This window comes from Pectinophora gossypiella, chromosome 20 (genome assembly GCF_024362695.1).
Source record: "Pectinophora gossypiella chromosome 20, ilPecGoss1.1, whole genome shotgun sequence".
Classification (NCBI taxonomy): Eukaryota; Metazoa; Arthropoda; class Insecta; order Lepidoptera; family Gelechiidae; genus Pectinophora; species Pectinophora gossypiella.
Genome location: NC_065423.1, coordinates 4895653 through 4916002, shown reverse-complemented (window position 1 = coordinate 4916002; position 20350 = coordinate 4895653). Strand labels below are relative to the sequence as shown.

The window sequence follows — 20350 nt, the reverse complement described above, 5'->3', positions numbered from 1 at the left end:
AATGCCCGCTTAAAGGTGTTACCACACTGAAAGACTAATCGAATCAGTATAAGATGATAAAATCGATCGATGCCTTAAGAAACATCGAAGGATACTAGAGAATTATAGAATCAACGCCTAGAGAAAAAGTATCATACGAAGTCCAAACAATAATTGAGGATCATAATCTTAGGACCATAATAATAACATTTTAAAATTACTTAGTTTATTATATTTGTCTGAAACTTCCCTCGAGCAAAAGCAAGGTAAGATCGAAATAAAAAAAACTGTAGCAGTGTCGTCGCAAAATATTTTATTTTCCGGACACCATAAGAGTCCGGTTAGTTGTATGTGTCTCCTAAATAAATCGATACAAGTACTTTTCCCTTCATCATTCATTATACTTCGAACTATGTATTACTATTACTATCGATGACATAGAACCGCCGTCTTTCGCGTAAATGTGGTAACGTAATCTAAAATTCTGCGATAAACTGTAAATAATGGAATAATGTCGTAAGGTAAGTGGATAATTACTGCTATTAACACCACTCAGATAATATGTTCCACGTTACATTATCGACGTTATGGATTGTTGCATATTGTGAAGAAATATTGGACACGTATAAAGATAAAAAGCAGTTTGTGACATAAGTTGGATCATGTCATTTACCTTGAACAGTTCATTTCGCCTACACTGTGGTGCAAGTATACAGATAAGAAAATGTTGTTTTTTCTACATTATCAAAGAACTACTTTTTAACCCCCCCGCCCCCTTTTACTTTTGTCTACTTTCGAAAAATATAATATTAAGACAAATAAACCACAGAATAAGTTTCTCCTGTAAATGTCTTGTTTTGGGAGGAATAAAGTCATCATCTCCCTAGCATTATCCCGTTTTTCACAGGGTCCACTTACCTAACCTGAAGATTTGACAGGTCCAGTTTTTTGCAGAAGCGACTGCCTATCTGACCTTCCAACCCGCGAAGGGAAAACCAGCCCAATACACCGAAAATGCTTTTATGGGAATGTGGGTTTCTCCACGATGTTTTCCTTCACCGTTGAGCACGTGATAATTATGTATTATCCAACCATGAATTCGAAAAAAAACCGACAATCATTGGTTTAGGCCTGTGCTGGATCCGAACCTGCGACCTCAAAGTGAGAGGGAAGCTTTGTACCAACTGGGCTACCACGGCTCTTAAAGAAAGTGCAATAAAGTGTTTTATTAGTTATTTATTATAAATGTTACTTACCGCGGCCATGAGTTTTTGTAGATATTCATTGCAATCTTTACAATATTCTAAACATAAAATATATTTCTTAAATGAAACATTGTGTTGTTTTAATTATATCAGTGTAAAGGAAGTAATTCAAATTTAGTATCAAGGTTGCCGATTGTACCTACTTCTGTTGTCATAATCATAATAGATTTTTATATTGTACATACATACATAAACTCACGCCAATGTTCCCCGAAGGAGTGGGCAGAGCCGCAAATAATTAGAAGACTATTTGCAGCCACTTTTGATACATAGTTCCAAGGTAGATAATGATGAAACGTATGGTGATAGGGGATCAGCCTATCGCCCATAGAGATTCATTATTTTTTGGTAGGACGCTTTCCCTTTGTCGGCTTTTACGACATGCACGGGAGGAGAGGCAGCAGAACACATTCTATGTTTTTCCTTTACTCCCAGTTCAGCAGAGGAGCTACGTGTCCAATATTTTATATTGTGTTTATGTATAATTTATGTTACTTAATTAATGTTCCTTCAAGTGGTATAAGGCTTTCTTCTACCTACGACTACTATAATTTCCTTCTAACACTAACAATAATATTACATAAGCTCACTACTATATCCCAATGAGGTAGTCAGAAGTACATCAAAAAATCAAAAAATCAAAAATCAAAAATATTTATTTTCGTTTACAATTTTAAACATCTTACAACTAATTGATGGAGTCTCCTTTTAAGCAAGAAGGATGCCTGTATCAGGAGGCTCCGCTCCTCCATATTTTAAACATCTTATACTTTTTAAAGACTTATGTGAATAAAATTTTTTGACAGAAGTAAAGATAAAGAGGTGTGTGTGTGTGTGTGTGTGCGGTGTGTGTGTGTGTATGTGCGGTGTGTATATGTGTGTGTGTGTGTGTGCGTGTGTACGTGTGTGTGTGTGAGTGTGTTTGTGTGTGTGAGTGTGTGTGTGGGTGGGTGTTTATTGTGAAAAATTTAAGTGGTAATAGTATTTTACGTTTCCTACTCATATATGTGTAGTGTGAAGCAATTGCTCACATGTGTCGTAATTTAGTTGCTTGATCCAAGTGATAAGGGACGATTTACAATTGTAAAATGTTTTTAAACATACATCCATCGCAAGATGACCTAAAGAAACCACACCTCATATCGCTTTCTGTTAGACCAACGTGATAGCTGGTGAGCCGTAATGGGGTAGTTTCCAACTAGTCAAATCAGTTACTTTTTACTAACCTCAAAACACGAAATTACTATGGAATTTGTACGAAAAAGCAACCTGTGACGTCATAGAAAAACGTGACAAAATGTCACACTTCTTATTACATTTTTCTTATTAAAATTCATAAATAAATAAAATAGAAAAAAGAAAACCTTTTTTGTCACCTATCGATCTGTCTTTACTTAGTAATTAGCGTTTCTTAATTTATTTTTGACCTAAGAAACTACCCAAGTCACGTCAAAAAAAAAGCGAGCCAACTAAGCTGTGTTAGTGAAAACTGCACTTAAGATATAAATTAATAACTCATTGGTACAAGTCCAGTACCGGGGTTCAAACCGGCGCTCCCCGTTTGTAGAATCAAGCCAGTGGATCACAATACCAGAGTGACTCTCAATAAAAACTAGGTATATTTATCGATTAAAATAAAAAAAAATCGTTTATAAACGATTATGATGACAATATTCACCGGAACTTCAGATATGAAGTGGGGAAAATCTAATCACTATCGTAGTGAGGAAGTAATCAACTGAGTATGAAATCTCTCCGTCAGCTGCGCGGGCGCACAGTGCACCATTCCGTCGCGCTGTAATAATCTGTGAGGTCTATCTAAGTGAATTTACCTTTACACAGCGACTACTCTTGGAACTCGATCGTATATTATTTTCTTTGTAGGTACCTGAGAGTTAAAAGAAAGGCGATTAATTCGCCCTAACCTATCATGGAATGGGAATCTACAAAAAAGGTCGAAACGAAATTGGAGAAGTAGTAAATGAAAAATCTTACAGGCATGCAAATTGCATTCTAATTATTTGTGGTTGAGCCCACCCCCTTAGGAATCATGGGTGTGTATAGTATATATGATAACAGTCAACATTCACTGAATATTGTCATAATCACTATCTATTGTCCGGGTGAGAGCGCTCCCCGTTTGTCCAGCTAAGTAGTGAATGCCATTTGCGACAAATCTACAATAAGTTAATCATCAAGAAAACATCTTTCTATTGTCATAATCGTTTGCAACTTGGCTATAACACCGCAAGTATGTATTTAGAGTATTTACCATAAATTCCGACTCTTAGTATGAGCTACTAAGTAAGCTGCTATGAAATATTTAAAATGACCAAAATGAAGTAAATGAGAATTCTTCGTTCGTACATCAGTAATGCAATGTAGTAACGTCCAAGTTTACTTTCACTCGGTCTCCGCTAGATCTGCGCTTACGACTGCGTGCGGCTCGTCTGCGACGAATATTGTCTCTTCGGACGAATGTTACCTGGAAAGATAAGACACTTTGTTAATTAACATAGATTTTCAGCCGTAATAAATAAGGTTGGGACGACGCTCTTGTCGGTGTAGCATTCTCCATGCTACTTTTTTAGGGAAAAATAGGGCAGTAGTTTCCCTCTTGCCTTCCGCCCGGCAGCACTCTGACGCGAGTAGGATGGCGCCCGAAGCTATTTCAAATCAGTACTAGGACATTCACATTATTTAAATTCGTAATTAAATATTTTTTTAAAATACCATAGATCAAAACTAAAGTACCGTACAAAAGAGTAAAGTAGTGTAGATTAAACTTTAAAAAAGCTTATAATTAGCGCAATGTCACCGAAGTGCCAAAGCCAAGTTCTTAATATAATTTCTTTGTTACTCGTACAAAACCTAACCCAATGTAAACTACTATTCCACTTCAAAAAAGTGTAATAAATATTATAATTTTTCGACCGTTAAATTCAAATTCGACGTAGCAATTAATCCGCAGTCACAGTGCGTTCACAACAAGCGCATGCGCTGCTCTTCCCCTGTACGCGACCGGACCACCAACGCTAACTAAGCATCATTTTGTTAACATTTATTCAAATAAAAATCATTTTCCTTCCTCTGCCACACAAAATGTTTACTTGGCGCCTGATATCAAGACAAACATGCCTTTTTGCATTGATATCTTACAATAATACGTACCAATATTACGAGTCGATATAATTAACTTTACCTGTGCAGTTATACGTTACTCACCAATCACCTTTTATACGAGTATATCTGTCAATGTGGATTGTGTCCTTCCTAACATTATGGATAATCCTTATTGGCGATAGGCTGATCTCCTGTCACCATAAGGTTCGTCATATCCATCTTAGGACTTTGTATCAACAGTGGCTGCAAGTCGTCTTATATGACTTGTGATTCTACCCATGAAGGATTACAGACGTGTATTTATTTATGTAAGTGTAGTAAAATACAAGAGAACAGTAATTACACTTATTTATTCTGGTATCAAGAAAATAACACTTAACTTGGTAAACACGTCCGATGTCGACAAGGTCCCCAACGCAAGAGAGCGTGTATCAATCCGTCCGATTTGACAACCCCATTCTTGTGTTGCCATTTATAGAAAAATGTTTTATAACTGTCAACGAACTATTCAGCCTAACATAAGTATATCCATTATTTTGGGTTAGGTTAGGTTATTTTCGTTTCGTCCCTAAATATGCAAGGAGCGATTTAAAGGAACGTTTTACGGTTTAAAGAAAAATCATAAAAACTAGAGTAAACGAAGCAAATTTTAATTACTATATACATTTTTCTAATACATAATATCCGTATCAAAAGAAACTACAAATTAAATAATTATCTGATCGTAATATGACAGGCTGGGTTGGATGATGGAGAAGTCATGACTATGGATGCGTAACTTCGCAGAAAAAAATACTTTGTACGTGGAATATCAAAGTACTTGTATATCCGAAGAGGCACAGGTCGTCATTACATGAGTTACGCAACTTACGCAAGTCTTTGTTAACTGTATCATATTATTATCTAAGTGTCCGGTCGGATAATGTGGGCTGATTCTAAGTGCGATACCGGTAGACTAGTGCGCTTATAAAAATTCCGACAATAAACAATTAAAATACTCCAGCAGTAAAGATAAAAGGTACTCTGATATGTTTACCATAATAAGAAAATATATATGTTGTAATAGTTTCCTCCGCTACTTCAAGTGTCTAACAGGTAAACTAAACACCATCCAAGGTTTTTTTTACTTAAGCCTTGTACTTGTACTTTTACTTAAGGGTATCTTGTTGGTGACTTAAGGCTTTACTCACCCCAAGACAGATACGAGTGTGTCCCTAGCATTTATATATTTAATTATTTATACTTATGTCATATTGTAAGGGCGACGACGATGAGGCGAAGGGCAGGGGTTCTAAAAAAGCAAAATTGCTATTCATTAGCACATTACATAAACTGCCTATATACGTCCCACTGCTGGGCACAGGCCTCCCCTCAATCAACCGGAGGGGGTACATTAGCACAACTTCTCAAGAGTGGTTACAAGTTCTCTTTGGCCTGTGTGGGCCCCACCCACCCACCAAGATTACGGATGTGACAGCGCCGCCGGATAGGTAGGTATTGCCATCTGAGGCAAACCTAGTTATTGTAGGTTTAGGCACGTGTATACAATGTAAATAGATAAAAATCTAAGTAAAAGGGTGTCACAATACGTATATATGTCATAGACTAATTTAATTTAACCCTTAGGGGTTTTAGTGTCCACTAAATGTATCTTTTATTATTTATTTTAGAATTTTTTAGAATTTCATTATCATCATCATTAACTTAAGAGCCACGCACTTGTCAATGTAGCATTTTCCAATCTTGCCTATCAAGGGCCAATTCTTTGATTTCCTTACAAGACACGACGTTTGCCTTCTGTTTAATTTATTGAATTATTAGTTTTTTGAATTTAATAATAAAATAAATAATGCAGTTACAAACATTTACACTTATAGAACTTGTCTCGCCACTGCCGTTGTCGCGGCGTTTCCGCGAGATGTACATATTGTAATATAGCAATACTGATTAGTCTATGGTAAGTTGTCTCTGATATCGTTATCTAGTTGCTATGGTTACCTAACTGTTTTTCACAAGTTCAAACTTCCCACGTGAAGATATAATTTTGAGATGTGAAATTAATATGTGTTGAAAGAGGGAGTCCAGATATGTATTGAAAGCTAAGTACCTTAGAATAGTTTCTTAGTAGTTTATTACTCCATGGTTCTTATTGGTGCTATATCCCTGGATGTTACTTTGTCTAAGAGACATACACTGGAGGTAGATGTATGGATCTGTCGGTGCTTGTATGCAGGACTTATTTGCAATGCTTATTATAAATGTGGTTCACCCAATGTTCATCATTGGGTTTCCCCCGGGGAAGATGACTGTCTCAGGCTGTAACGTGGTATACAGCCAACTTGTATCTCACATGTGGTGTTGGTGTTATACAGGTGAGCCTTTGGATCTATTGTAAGTTGTTCAATATGGACTCCATTGCGGTTTCTGTTCGACCGGGTCATGGCATTGTCCGCCGATATTGATATATCAGGTGGAGTGGGTGTTGCCCGAAGCCAGTCTACATTGTGTTAGACATACCACGCTATGTGGTGACCACGAATTGCAAGATAGACAAAGTAACTTATAATTATTGTGTTTCTCAAGATAGACAGAGGTATTTGGTGATTCCATGCAGAAGGAATCATATTATAATTTATGTTAACAGGTAACGATATCAGACCGATAAGCGAAGCAGAATCTATGTTAACCTGGCTGAACTGGGAACAGATGAATGAAGATATCACAATCAACGTGAAAGTCTAGTAAGTGCATAATTGTTATCATAACTGTTCTGTCGTCGCGATTAAGCTGTTTACTAGCTTCTTAGGTCACTTTATAGGCGGCGATATTTGGTGGAGATGCTGGGATAGTTTATGTTTAGATATATTGAGTTGAATCCGAAATGAATATGATACAATTATGCACTGACATTACTGAAAACTTTAAATTTTTTATAAAATAATTGAAAGTTGTGACTCATAACGCCATCTGTTGCCAGGTCAAGTAACTAAACAAACTGAATAGTACTTGAACAACTATTTCTTAGCTAACTAGCTAATAAGGTCCGTCCCATGATATGCTTGATGTTAATATTGTTATTAGTATTTTTATACTATGTTTGGAATTAAGTCACACATATATATTTAATTCCAAATATTTGTCAGAAATCAAAATGTACTGGAATAAGCACGGTTTGCGTGAACGTGCGTATTACCAACATGGCGAATGTTCCGCTGAAAGTATGTACGACTATGAATATCTTTATCTCTGAAATAAGCTGGTATTATTAAGAGTAAATATTGTTATTAATTTTAAGCTAATTTAAGTTTAAGATTATTACGTGTTTGTAACGTAAGTAATATTTAAAAAGAAAATATCCATCAGACATTTTCTCGGCTGACCGCAGGTTTACCAACATAAGAGCAATGGCGGACATTTTTATTTTTGCCCTTTGTGGTTTCTATACGGAGGTGTTGGAAGTGAAAAATTCTATAAAATTTGTTAATAATTAGTGTCAACTTATTTAAAGTGATTAATTTTGTGTGTCATACACTGGTGAGTATTATTGTAAATCATTTTATTAGTTTTCGCTTGCTAATTTTGAGATTTTTTACTTTTCTTATATGATAACGAAGTCTTGATACTTACGAACAAAGCTAACTTCATTTGTTTTGAAAAACAATTGAAAGTTTAGGTCGATCTACGTGAAAAGAAATATCTTTTACTTTGAAGATAATCGTGTAATTTCGATAAGTTGTGTATATTCAATAAGTATGTATTGAATTAGATTTCTAGTTGGCTTGATTCCGTTCAGTGTAAACAAGTTATACAGAATCGACTGAAATAAATATGATTTTGTCGGGAATCTTAGTAAGAAAAACGGTCATAGTCTACAATGTTTTACGTTATTATTAACAGATGAACACCGCAGTTTATTGGAAACTTATAATAAGCGGTTATGAGTGGATAGTCGAATACTGATCCAGTTCGATTGCAGCTGTGGGTACGCGGCAAATATACCTACCTACCTACTGATTGTTACCAAAACGGATATAAGGTATGTGAAACATTGTTTCTAATATGGCAGAAACATCTCGAACGCACACGAAAAGTTAACTTTATGTATGTATCAGTGGGATAGTAATTTTATGACGCTATTCTACATATATTACGTGATGTATTACTAAGAGGGTAGACAGAGTATGGAGTAAATGTTTTAAAGTAAAATACCTACCAAACTTTAGAATGTATGTAAATGTATGGATTAATTCATGTTAAGGGGAAGTTATTAGCAAAATACTTCTTATTAATACTTTAATCTTATCTACTGATAAGAGTACTTTAAAGTTAAATACTATTGAATACTATAATTTGTTATTGATTTTTATGTGACAGTATAGATATTTAATTAAATAATTACCTTATAGGTTTTTCCTTTGTGTATGTGTTTGTACATTACATCAATGTATAATATGTTCTGTACATTGGTGCACTGTTGAACTTGTTTTCAGGAATTCATGTCTAACAATGGAAGAAATACTGATAAACAGGTTATCCAAATTTGTCCAAGAAATAAGGAACTTAACTGATCAAGGTCACTGCCTTTGTAAGATCTCAATAGATCAGCATAATCTAGAAAAGGCACAAATTATAAAAACTAAACTTACAGCCATATTGTCACGCTTTACATGTGAACTATATAACTATTTCAAAATATGCAATAACCCTGACCATGATGAGATATCAGATTTCACTACTTATCAACTACAAGGAGAAGAAGTCTTGGCAGAGTTGGACACCAAGCTGAAAATTCAAGCGGATCAACCTTCAACCTCGACAGAAGTTAATAAATCATCAAGTTATAGCAAGTTACCGGATTTGAAATTACCCGAATTCAGCGGAAATCTGCTCGAATGGCATTCATTTTGGGATCAGTTCACGTCTAATATAAGACGAAGAAATTTAAATGATGTGGACAAGCTGCTTTATCTCAAGAGCTCACTCAAGGGAGATGCGGCAAGACTTGTAGATGGATTTGATACAACAAACCGTAGTTATAAACTTGCAGTTGATACCTTAAAAGCAAGATATGGGAAAGACAGTGAGATCATATATGCTCACCATAAAGCACTTACCATGATTAAAAGAGCTGGAAATATACAAGAGAGTCGACAAACCTTAGACGAAGTCTCAAGGCACCTTAGAATACTTCAGTCTATGAAGGAAAATACTAATACCAATCAGATTCAATACCTTATTATGGAAAAATTTCCTACTGATATTATTTACGAAATCAAAATGAGATTGGATGCGGAGGCAACAAACTCGATAGAAGAGATATTAAAACAACTCTCCATAGTAATATCAGCGAAGGAAGAAGCGAACAGAGTTACTCAAGTGAATACTTCAAACGAGACATCACCATATACGGTGGAAACATTACATGTGAACGAGGTCAATAATCCAAGAACAAATTATAACTCTAATGGAACAAATCACTATAAGAGGCAATGGAACACTGCGAATCCTAGATCGTCTTCTTGGAATTCAAGACCAAATAATAAACCAACTAAAAGGAAATTCGATTCTAATGGAGAAAGAAATAATAAATTTCATGGAGGCAAAAAGGAGAAATGGTCATCAGAGATCACAAAGGTGAATGTAATAAAGTTACTGCAATTGATGAAAGGAAAGCAAAATTAAAAGCCAGAGATAGATGTTTTAGCTGTTTTAAAACTGGTCACTTAGTACGTGACTGCAATAAAAAGAAAAATTGCCAATATTGTGGACGGTTTGGTTTCCATAATAAAGCATTATGTCCGAAGAGACTTCAAAACAAAGTAAAAGAGAATACGAGCGTACTGCATATGAGAGATGGATCTACGGTATTGCAGACGGCGGTAGCTGCGGTTCAAGGTCGTGATATTCTTAAGACCTGTCGGATTTTGCTCGATTGTGGTAGCCAACGAAGTTACGTCACTCGAGGGATCGCTGAAGAGCTGAATCTTCAAGTTGTAGAGGAAAATAATTTGGCGATATTTACATTTGGATCTCAGAAACCTCACGAACTGGAAAGCCCTCTAGTTAAATTGGCAATCGTTACACGAGACAAATCAATTAAAACCTTTTACGCCAATGTTGTACCTTCAATATCGCACGGAGTTTCACAGCCTAACAAGGAATTACTGGACTCGAGTACCCAAGAAAAATATCCACTCGCTGATGATGGTTCATTATCAGACCGCATCGACATTCTACTCGGAAATGACTACTATTTCACCATCATATCTACAAAGAAGATGTGCATCAAGGAAGGCTTGTACTTGGTTGATTCTGAATTTGGTTGGATTCTTTCTGGTAAGATACCAAACAAGTTAAGTGAACAACTGTCGGTACTGACATATTTCCAATCTTCGTGTGAAGTTAAACTGGATCCACCTGATCTACCGTTAGAAAGTGGAAACATAAAACTCTTATGGGATTTAGAGTCGATAGGGATTACCGATTCACCAAAGTCCACACTGGAAGAGGAAGCAGTTCATCATTTCAATAAAACTGCCCGGTTTGAAGATGGGAGATACCAAGTAAAATGGCCTTGGATGCACTACCATCCCGAACTTCCATCGAATTATGGTCTCGCAATTGGTAGATTAAAAAGTTTATTGAAACGATCGGATACTGAGACCCTCGATACCTACTATGAGATCCTCAAGGAGCAGTTGGATGCCAAAGTTATAGAAGCTGTCGAACCTTTAGCTTCTAATAAAACAACTCATCCTGTACATTATTTACCACATCATATGGTACACCAAAACGGAAAACGAGGCCGCGTAGTCTACGACGCCTCCGCAAAAATTAATGGCGAAAAGAGCTTGAACGAGTGTTTGTACAGAGGACCATCAATGATAGGAGACCTCACTGGTTTGATCATTAGCTTCAGGTCAAACAAGGTGGCTATGTCGGCTGATGTTGAAAAGGCCTTTCTTCAAGTAGGCCTTCAAGCAGAAGATAGAGACGTAACCAGATTCCTGTGGATCAAAGACCCTAACAAAGAACCAACCGATGACAATATAATACAGTATAGATTTTGTAGAGTTCCGTTTGGAGTTATTTCAAGTCCATTTATACTAAATGCCACTATAAAACACCATTTGTCAAGCTCTGACAACGAGAACGTAAGAAATCTAGCAGATCACATATATGTGGATAATGTCATTACCGGAACAAATGATACAGAAAAGGCTTTGGAACTATATCGTGTCTCTAAGGAAACATTTCAACAGATTTCTATGAACTTGAGAGATTGGAGTTCTAATTCAAAAGATTTTATGCGACAAGTTCCAGATATTTCTTCAAATCAAATAGTTAAAATACTGGGTTTAAACTGGCACCTAGAAGATGATACACTTCACATCAAAACATGTGCAAAGGATAACACAAATACTAAGAGAGGTATCCTAAAAAGCATTGCATCTGTATATGATCCATGTGGCTATGCCGTACCAGCACTTCTATCAGCAAAATTACTTTTTCAAGATTTATGGAAAATGAAAATAAAATGGGACTCACCATTACCCAAAGATATTGTTGATAAATGGGTTGACATCAAACAACATTTGAATGAAATTGAGGAAGTAAGTCTACATAGATGTTACCTGAAAAATGAGCAGAGTAACGACTGTGAAATACATTGCTTTACGGACTCTTCAACCAGAGCTTATGCAGCAGTGGTTTATGTAGTTGGAGAAGATGAGAAGAGTTTTGTGATTGGCAAATCTCGTCTCGTGCCAATCAAAGATCAAGAACATTTGAAAATACCACGTCTGGAGTTACTTGGAGCATTAATTGGAAGTCGTCTGATACGATATGTAACTAAATTCATTAATTTGAATGTAAGCAAGCAAGTGCTATGGACTGATAGTCAGATTGTCATTGATTGGTTCAATTCGAATAAGCTATTGACTCCATTTGTGTCAAGGAGGATCGAAGAGATAAAACGTAATAAAAACTTGATTGTCAGATACGTACCGTCAGAACTTAATCCAGCTGATGCAGCTACTAGACCAACGAATTCTATCGAAGACGGAAGAAAGTGGTTGACAGGACCAGACTTTCTACTTCAAGATCCGAATACTTGGCCTACACATACAAGGAGTGATACAATTTTTTTGATTGGGGAGGATCTGACGAGTACTGATGATGTACAAGATAAGATCCCTGAGTCAATGGTTGTAGAGAATGAAGATAACTCTCATGACGACCACCAGTTAATGGAACGAGGAATAGAAACTGACTCACATAATACACTGGAAGAAATTAGAAAAATACAGTCAGAATATTTTAAAGAGGAAGTGAACGGTAAAGAAACAAGTCTCAGTCGTAACCTTGGATTGTTCAAAGATGTAGATGGTATCTTACGATGCAAGGGCAGGTTTAGGAATGCCAACTGGTCATTTGATAAGAGGTATCCTATGATAATACCTAAGGATTGTAACTTTACCAATAAAGTAATCAAAGATACACATGAAAGGAACTACCACGTTGGTGCTAGTCATACACTAAGTATAATTCGGCAAACCTACTGGATACCGCAAGGCAAGAGACAAGTTTTGAAGATCTTAAAGAAATGTCCACGTTGTTCGAAGCATGGCGGTGGACCCTTCAAACTACCACCCACACCTGCGTTGCCATATGAAAGGGTTAATTATAGCAAAGCCTTTACGTTTACTGGAGTAGATTATTTAGGACCTGTATTGGTCAAAACAGAGACAGGTACCAGCAAAAGATGGATATGTCTATTTACATGCCTTGCAGTTAGAGCTATACACTTAGAAGTTGTGCAAGATTTATCAGCTGAAGAAGGACTATCCGCTTTTAGGCGAATGTGTTCTACTAGAGGAGTACCAGAACTTATTACTTCCGACAATGCCTTACACTTCAAATTGATATCTGACATAGTGTCTAAACCATACTGTGTTCAAAATAAGATAAAATGGCGATTTATACCCGAACTTGCGCCTTGGTTTGGAGCTTTCTATGAACGACTAGTAGGACTAGTGAAACATTGTATGCGTAGAACACTACAAAAACACCTATTGAATGATAGTCAACTGTCAACGATAGTAAAAGAAATAGAAGCTGTATTAAACACGCGACCTTTAACCTCTGTTGATGCAGAACTAGAGTTTATTTTGAAACCATCTGATTTTCTTCAACCTGGCAGATGTCTCATAATGGAGACCGCGCAGAATGGACTACCAATACAAGGTACATCAACGAAGACCAACTTAATTAAAGGATGGAAGAAGGCTCGTACAATACTACAAGAGTTCGAAGAAATGTTTCAAAATCGCTACTTACCAAGTCTACGTGAGAGATATAATCACTCGCTTAAACAACCACGTGTGACTTCTAAGTTAAATCCGCAAGAAGGCCAGATAGTTCAAATCAAAGGAGATAAAAACCGTGAAGGTTGGAAAGTCGGGAAAATTATCTCTTTGATCAAAGGCTCTGATGGATTGGTTAGAGTAGCTCAAGTTAAAGTAGGAAACTCTATCTTTACGCGATCTATTGCGCACTTGTATCCTCTGGAAGCCGAAGATGAGGAACAATATGATCCAGTACCTCAAGATACTACCAAGAATTCAGAACCCCTTTGGTTGCCTTCGGAACAGTCAGTGAATACACCTGATGTTGTGACAGAAGACGTAGATGATATCCATATAGATACATGCAACAACAATAAAACTACAAATGCTGAAGACATAGAAAGAACTTATGATATTTTGAATGTGACAAATAAAACGGCAGTGACTGAGAATGAAAATGAGAATGATAACAGACTTAATGAGTTAATAAATGATGATGATAAAATAATGGACAATGAATCATTGGAACAACAACCTGAAATAAATAGACCAAGACGGACTGCAGCGGTTCGAGCCCTTCAAAAGATAAGGGAATGGACACGCAATTTAATGATTACCTTACAACTCTAATTGTTCCCGGCGGGAGTGTCGCGGCGTTTCCGCGAGATGTACATATTGTAATATAGCAATACTGATTAGTCTATGGTAAGTTGTCTCTGATATCGTTATCTAGTTGCTATGGTTACCTAACTGTTTTTCACAAGTTCAAACTTCCCACGTGAAGATATAATTTTGAGATGTGAAATTAATATGTGTTGAAAGAGGGAGTCCAGATATGTATTGAAAGCTAAGTACCTTAGAATAGTTTCTTAGTAGTTTATTACTCCATGGTTCTTATTGGTGCTATATCCCTAGATGTTACTTTGTCTAAGAGACATACACTGGAGGTAGATGTATGGATCTGTCGGTGCTTGTATGCAGGACTTATTTGCAATGCTTATTATAAATGCGGTTCACCCAATGTTCATCATTGGGTTTCCCCCGGGGAAGATGACTGTCTCAGGCTGTAACGTGGTATACAGCCAACTTGTATCTCACATGTGGTGTTGGTGTTATACAGGTGAGCCTTTGGATCTATTGTAAGTTGTTCAATATGGACTCCATTGCGGTTTCTGTTCGACCGGGTCATGGCATTGTCCGCCGATATTGATATATCAGGTGGAGTGGGTGTTGCCCGAAGCCAGTCTACATTGTGTTAGACATACCACGCTATGTGGTGACCACGAATTGCAAGATAGACAAAGTAACTTATAATTATTGTGTTTCTCAAGATAGACAGAGGTATTTGGTGATTCCATGCAGAAGGAATCATATTATAATTTATGTTAACAGGTAACGATATCAGACCGATAAGCGAAGCAGAATCTATGTTAACCTGGCTGAACTGGGAACAGATGAATGAAGATATCACAATCAACGTGAAAGTCTAGTAAGTGCATAATTGTTATCATAACTGTTCTGTCGTCGCGATTAAGCTGTTTACTAGCTTCTTAGGTCACTTTATAGGCGGCGATAGCCGTACCACCAAACGGAACCCATTCATTTCTTCCAGTGGGTTGTGAGGCTGTGGTCTATTGATTGTGTGGTTTATTGATTGTGTAATTTATATTCATAATCATGCTTAACGTGAATTTCTTTAGATATTTCGTATTTGTGTCGAACTGCGCCTAAAAGAATTACGAAGTATTGAATTGACCGAATTGACCTCTATCATTCTTGTCAGTGTTGGCAACACTGATGGATGATGGATAAAAATAGCATGAGGTATCAATTAATAAAGGGACTGTTGATATAAAGTACAAAAATGTTAGAAATTATAATAGTTATATAATACATTTTGACAGACATAGATTTCGGAAAGGCCTTTGACATTGTTAAATCATGAGAACACGTATTGTCCTAACTTGTATTGGGTTGGTTTTCCCTGCGGGTTTGCAGGTCAGACAGGCATTTGGTTCAGTAAACCGGACCTGTCAAAATTTTAGGTTAGGTAACCGGACTTCGTGTAAAACGGGATAACGCTATATTATAAGTAGCTGGTTTTATGATATAACATCATGTGGGTTTCACATTAAGTACATTATTTTCTAATAATTTGTTTGACCAAGCGCTACTTCGAACGTTTAAACGAAAAGTAGATACAAACATAACATCCAATTCGTAAATAATTAAAATACAATTTAACATGAACTTTGCATCAGCAGACTATGACGTAGCATTATTAAGCATAGTATTGACACAGATCCACAGATAATATAATTCATGTAATATCAACCGCATAAATCGTGGCAACTATTACATCACACGTAATGTACTTTACAGTCGACATTTAATTTTGAAGTATTTCATCAAACATACCTTCTACACATGCCATATCTATAAGGGTTTTTATTTCAATCTGCGCTAATCTCATTATTTGGTACGTACCATATCTGATGGAAGACGGTAAGCCTGTATCTATCACTGGTTTGCAAATAAGCTTTTCTTTACTTAGGTACACACAATATAATATGCGTAGGTACGTTTGTCAATTCCCGGCGCGTAACTAAACTAAACCATAGAGTTCGACTATGTGAGTTTGAATTCAAGTTTATAATATCATATAATTGATATCACGTGATATCTATCTGTGCCCAGTTATTGGCAATAGGCTCGCCCCTTATTATATGCATTCGTGTCAAAGAGCAACTGTTGCTCTATGTTTCGCGTTCTCCTTCGGAGATAAAGGTATGATACTATGTAATATTAGTTCCATAGTTGTCTAAAGAGAACCTATGACAAAAAAACTCGACAGTAAAGTTCGTTTTCTTTACATACTGTATATTATTATTAATTATTTGTCTAGAATATGAAACATTCATCGTAAACACTTTCATCAGGATTAACTTAACTCTGATGAATATGAACCAATCCATAATGAGTCCATATTCAATTAGTTATTTATAAATTCGTTGTATAATAAATAAATATATTTTTTTGAAAACTGGAACGTTTATACAATCGCTACATGGAAGTAAGTAATATATGGAGCACGTATAACTCTCATTTTGATTCAAGTATTTGTTATTTTTAAACTTTCGTATGGAGTATAGCCCTCTATGAATGTGAAACTTGGACACTGACACAGAAAGACAGAGAGAGACTCGACGCCTTTGAAAAATGGTGCTGGAGGAGGATGGAAAGAATAGGTTGGACAGAAAGGGTAACTAGGAAGTGCTACTAAGAGTAAGCGAAAAGATGCAAATATTGAGAGTTATTGAGGACAGAAGAGGCAAGATTGGACACTTAATAAGACACGACAAATTTATTAAAAACATCATAGATGAGAAGCTACAAGGAAAGACAGGAAGGGGAAGACCAACAAGAACATGGAACAAATTAAGGAGAAGGCGAACGTCCTGTCTTATCTATAAGGACATTAATGGACAAGAATGAAGAATGCTACATCGACAAGAGCATGGCTCTTAAATTTGTGATGTGATATTTTGTTATTTATGTTTTTTTATTCACGTAATGTTCGAGGGTCAGGGGTTATCTGTGACTGGTTGCTGCCCATTACATACAGAGATATAGAAGTTTAACTAGAGCTGCGGTCACCGCTGACGCACGTCAATCCGGTTCACCAGGTCTGCTTGTCTCTTCTTGGTATAAATCGAAGTCTAGACCAAAGCCGCAAAATATAACATCGCATTTCTAACTGAAATCCGAAAAAAAAGCTATAAATTATAAAACTACATTACTCTGAACACTGGTTCGATACAGTTCTACAAGCGCACACGCTGTACGCAACACGCAACTTTATCTCGGAGATACGAATCAGCTGTTCGTCATGAACATCAAATTGAATACTTTCTAATTTACTTATACTGGCTTACAGTGCAAGTAAATGTAGAAGGAAATTGATGCAGCTCACTACTACACGTGAAAATGACCAAGACTAATTGGTCGTATCTTCTGCTTTCGTGTGGGTTGTATGATCGACGTCCGACCTCGCCAGACCTTGGTGTCAGCGTTATACTTGCCTGCAAAACTATGTACTTACTACACTTTAAAAAAAAAATTTTTCTAAACTATAGACGTTAGACATTTAAAAACGTTTTACAGATAATTTTATCAGCTTTCTTCGTAACTATTAAATTATACATTAGTAAAATGTCAATTTTTTTTTTGCTTAAGTTTATTTATCTTGTGTACTTATAAAGACATTATAAGTGTAGATAGTACTTAATTTTGCAGACCAGTGTACTTTGAGCCGCTCAAGGCTCCTGCTTGATATGGCTCAAGTTACCTATTTTCATCACTTATGGAGCTAGACTATGGTCTTGCAGATGCTAGAAATATTTTACACCTACTCGAATTGTCAATTTAGTAAAACTTATATGTAAAATTCTACATTGTAAACTCCATTCATGAGTAGATACTAAAACATGTGTCACGGTAGTAATACTAAAAAACCGTCTATAGAAATTACTCAGACGCCGTTAGGGTTTCATTCGTTTGACCGACACACCAAGTAACGTTCCATGCATAGTGGAAGAACAGAAGAACATTAAAAATATAAATGTTGCTAATCATCAGTCCAAGTCTACATCCTGTAAGGTAATAGAATAAATGACGGTGAAGAGATATTTGTTTTTTGACAACTAACCAGCCAGGTTTTCCCTTCGCGGGTTGGAAGGTCAGACAAGCAGTCGCTTCTGTAAAAAACCGAAATCTTCAGGTTAGGTAAGCGGACCCTGTGAAAAACGGGATAATGCTAAGGAGATGATGATGATGAACCAGCCTATATATATATATGACGGCCTTAAAACGAGTGTAAATACAATACCGAGACCAGCCAGACGTAGTCTTTCAACGGCTTTATGCAATCTAGCTCATACCAATACTCATTGTGAGAATAACTTTGTATAGATATGTATACTGTAATTTATACTACACGTTCGCGAAAAGACCTTTATTTCCTTCACATAGTAACAACAATAGTGCACAGAACTTTAAATGTAAAGTGAACATTCAGCCTCTCGGCAGTCACTTCAGAAGCACGCTATTTCTCACCGGCTGGTAGTAGGAGTGAGGTGCGTCGGCGCAGTGGCGTCGAGACGCGCGCGCCGTCGACACTGCCGCGACTCTCGCTTTCGTTCCGTGAAAACTGCTAACCATGTGGATTTGCTGAAGGAACGCACACTTTATTTTTTGGCCAGGAACACAGGGCTTCTTCGTTTTTGGTAAGTGTTCTCTTTTTGAAAATTTTAATGTTCGAAAAAAGAATTAGTTGTATTCCGAATTTGATTTTAAATTTCAAATGCATCAAGTGAATACTCAAAAATGCTTGTTAGTCTATTCTATGATATAATAATGTATTTACATTGTTCTAATGTGAGTGTTTAAAGTCTTAGAAACTCTTATATCTGTAGCAGAAACTGAAAGTAAATTAAATATTATCAACATAACTCTTTCAAGAGATTGTTCGGTATAATTTAAAAATTAAACATGAATTCGTTATAGTGTGTACATGTGTTGCTGTAGTTTAATGTATTGTCTAAGGTAATGCTCTTATTAGGTTAAATTTCTTGAAACATGGTTTCTGCATCTCGTAGTGTAAGTACAGGGTGTGGGGTTTGTTTTGATCATCATCATCAATTTAAGAGCCACGCTCTGGTCGGTGTAGCATTTTCCATTCCAGGCTATCAAAACCCAATTCCTTGACTTCCCTATAAGACACGACGTTAACTTTTCTTTAATCTGTTCCATGTAAGCTCTTCTTGGTCTTCCCCTTTCTCTCTTTCCTTATATCTTTCCTTCTATGATGTTTTTAATAAATTCGTCGTGTCATATTAGGTGTCCAATCATCTTGCATCTTCTGTCCTCAATAATTCTCAGTATTTGTCTTTTTCCCCTTACTCTTACTAGCACTTCCTCATTTGTAACCCTTTGTTGTTTGTTTTGATACGAAGTGATAAATAAATAAGCACTTTAGGGACTTACATCGTAATAACATGGATTCGAAGTCTGCGAGTGAATTCGAATTTATGAGTTTGAATTCATAGAACCACGTTGAAATATATCAACGTGGTTTCCAAGATTTGTGCCCGGCTAACACTTTCAAGGACAGAACGTCTAATGACGTTCCGATCCCAAGGTGTCTTATACCTATTATGAACCATCAATGACCCATGATCTCTGTCCGTGTAAGGGTTAAGACTTTCAAGGATAAACGTCTAATGACGTTCCGATCCCAAGGTGTCATATTACCTATTATGAACCATCATTGACCCATGCTCTCTGTCCGTGAACGGGTTAATATCAATAGGGTCCCCCCTATTAGGTACATGGGACTTAAATGTAAACATACATACACCTCTGCCTAGCCCTTCAGGGATACTGTGTTATGTATAACTTTAGGGACAAGATGTATGGGGTTGCTCAATTTAGAACGACCAATATTACTACACATTACTATATATTTCTTTCTAAGGTTGCCTGGCAGAAATTACTGTTTAGTAATAAGGCTGCCTATTGTGCTTATTTTGTTCGTCTGTATGTGTCCTGAGTTTATGTTTTGTGCAATAAAGAATG

General features: G+C 36.5%; 2 protein-coding genes and 1 long non-coding RNA gene across 4 annotated transcripts in view; 1 reads left to right on the top strand and 2 right to left on the bottom strand.

Moving 5' to 3' along the window:
• The window catches only part of LOC126376112 (flotillin-2), a 313335-nt gene that overhangs the window by 142554 nt on the left and 150431 nt on the right, over positions 1–20350 (bottom strand). The window lies entirely within an intron of this gene.
• Positions 1883–18885, bottom strand: LOC126376133 (uncharacterized). The gene is made up of 2 exons (XR_007567690.1): positions 18830–18885; positions 1883–3729 (listed from the first exon to the last, which is right to left on the bottom strand). It is a non-coding gene; the product is annotated as an uncharacterized LOC126376133 (long non-coding RNA).
• LOC126376126 (uncharacterized) overlaps positions 18865–20350 on the top strand; it is a 31774-nt gene continuing 30288 nt past the window's right edge. The window contains exon 1 of the mRNA XM_050023302.1: positions 18865–18999. The gene's annotated coding sequence lies outside the window, so the exon portion shown is untranslated. The remainder of the gene's footprint in view (positions 19000–20350) is intronic.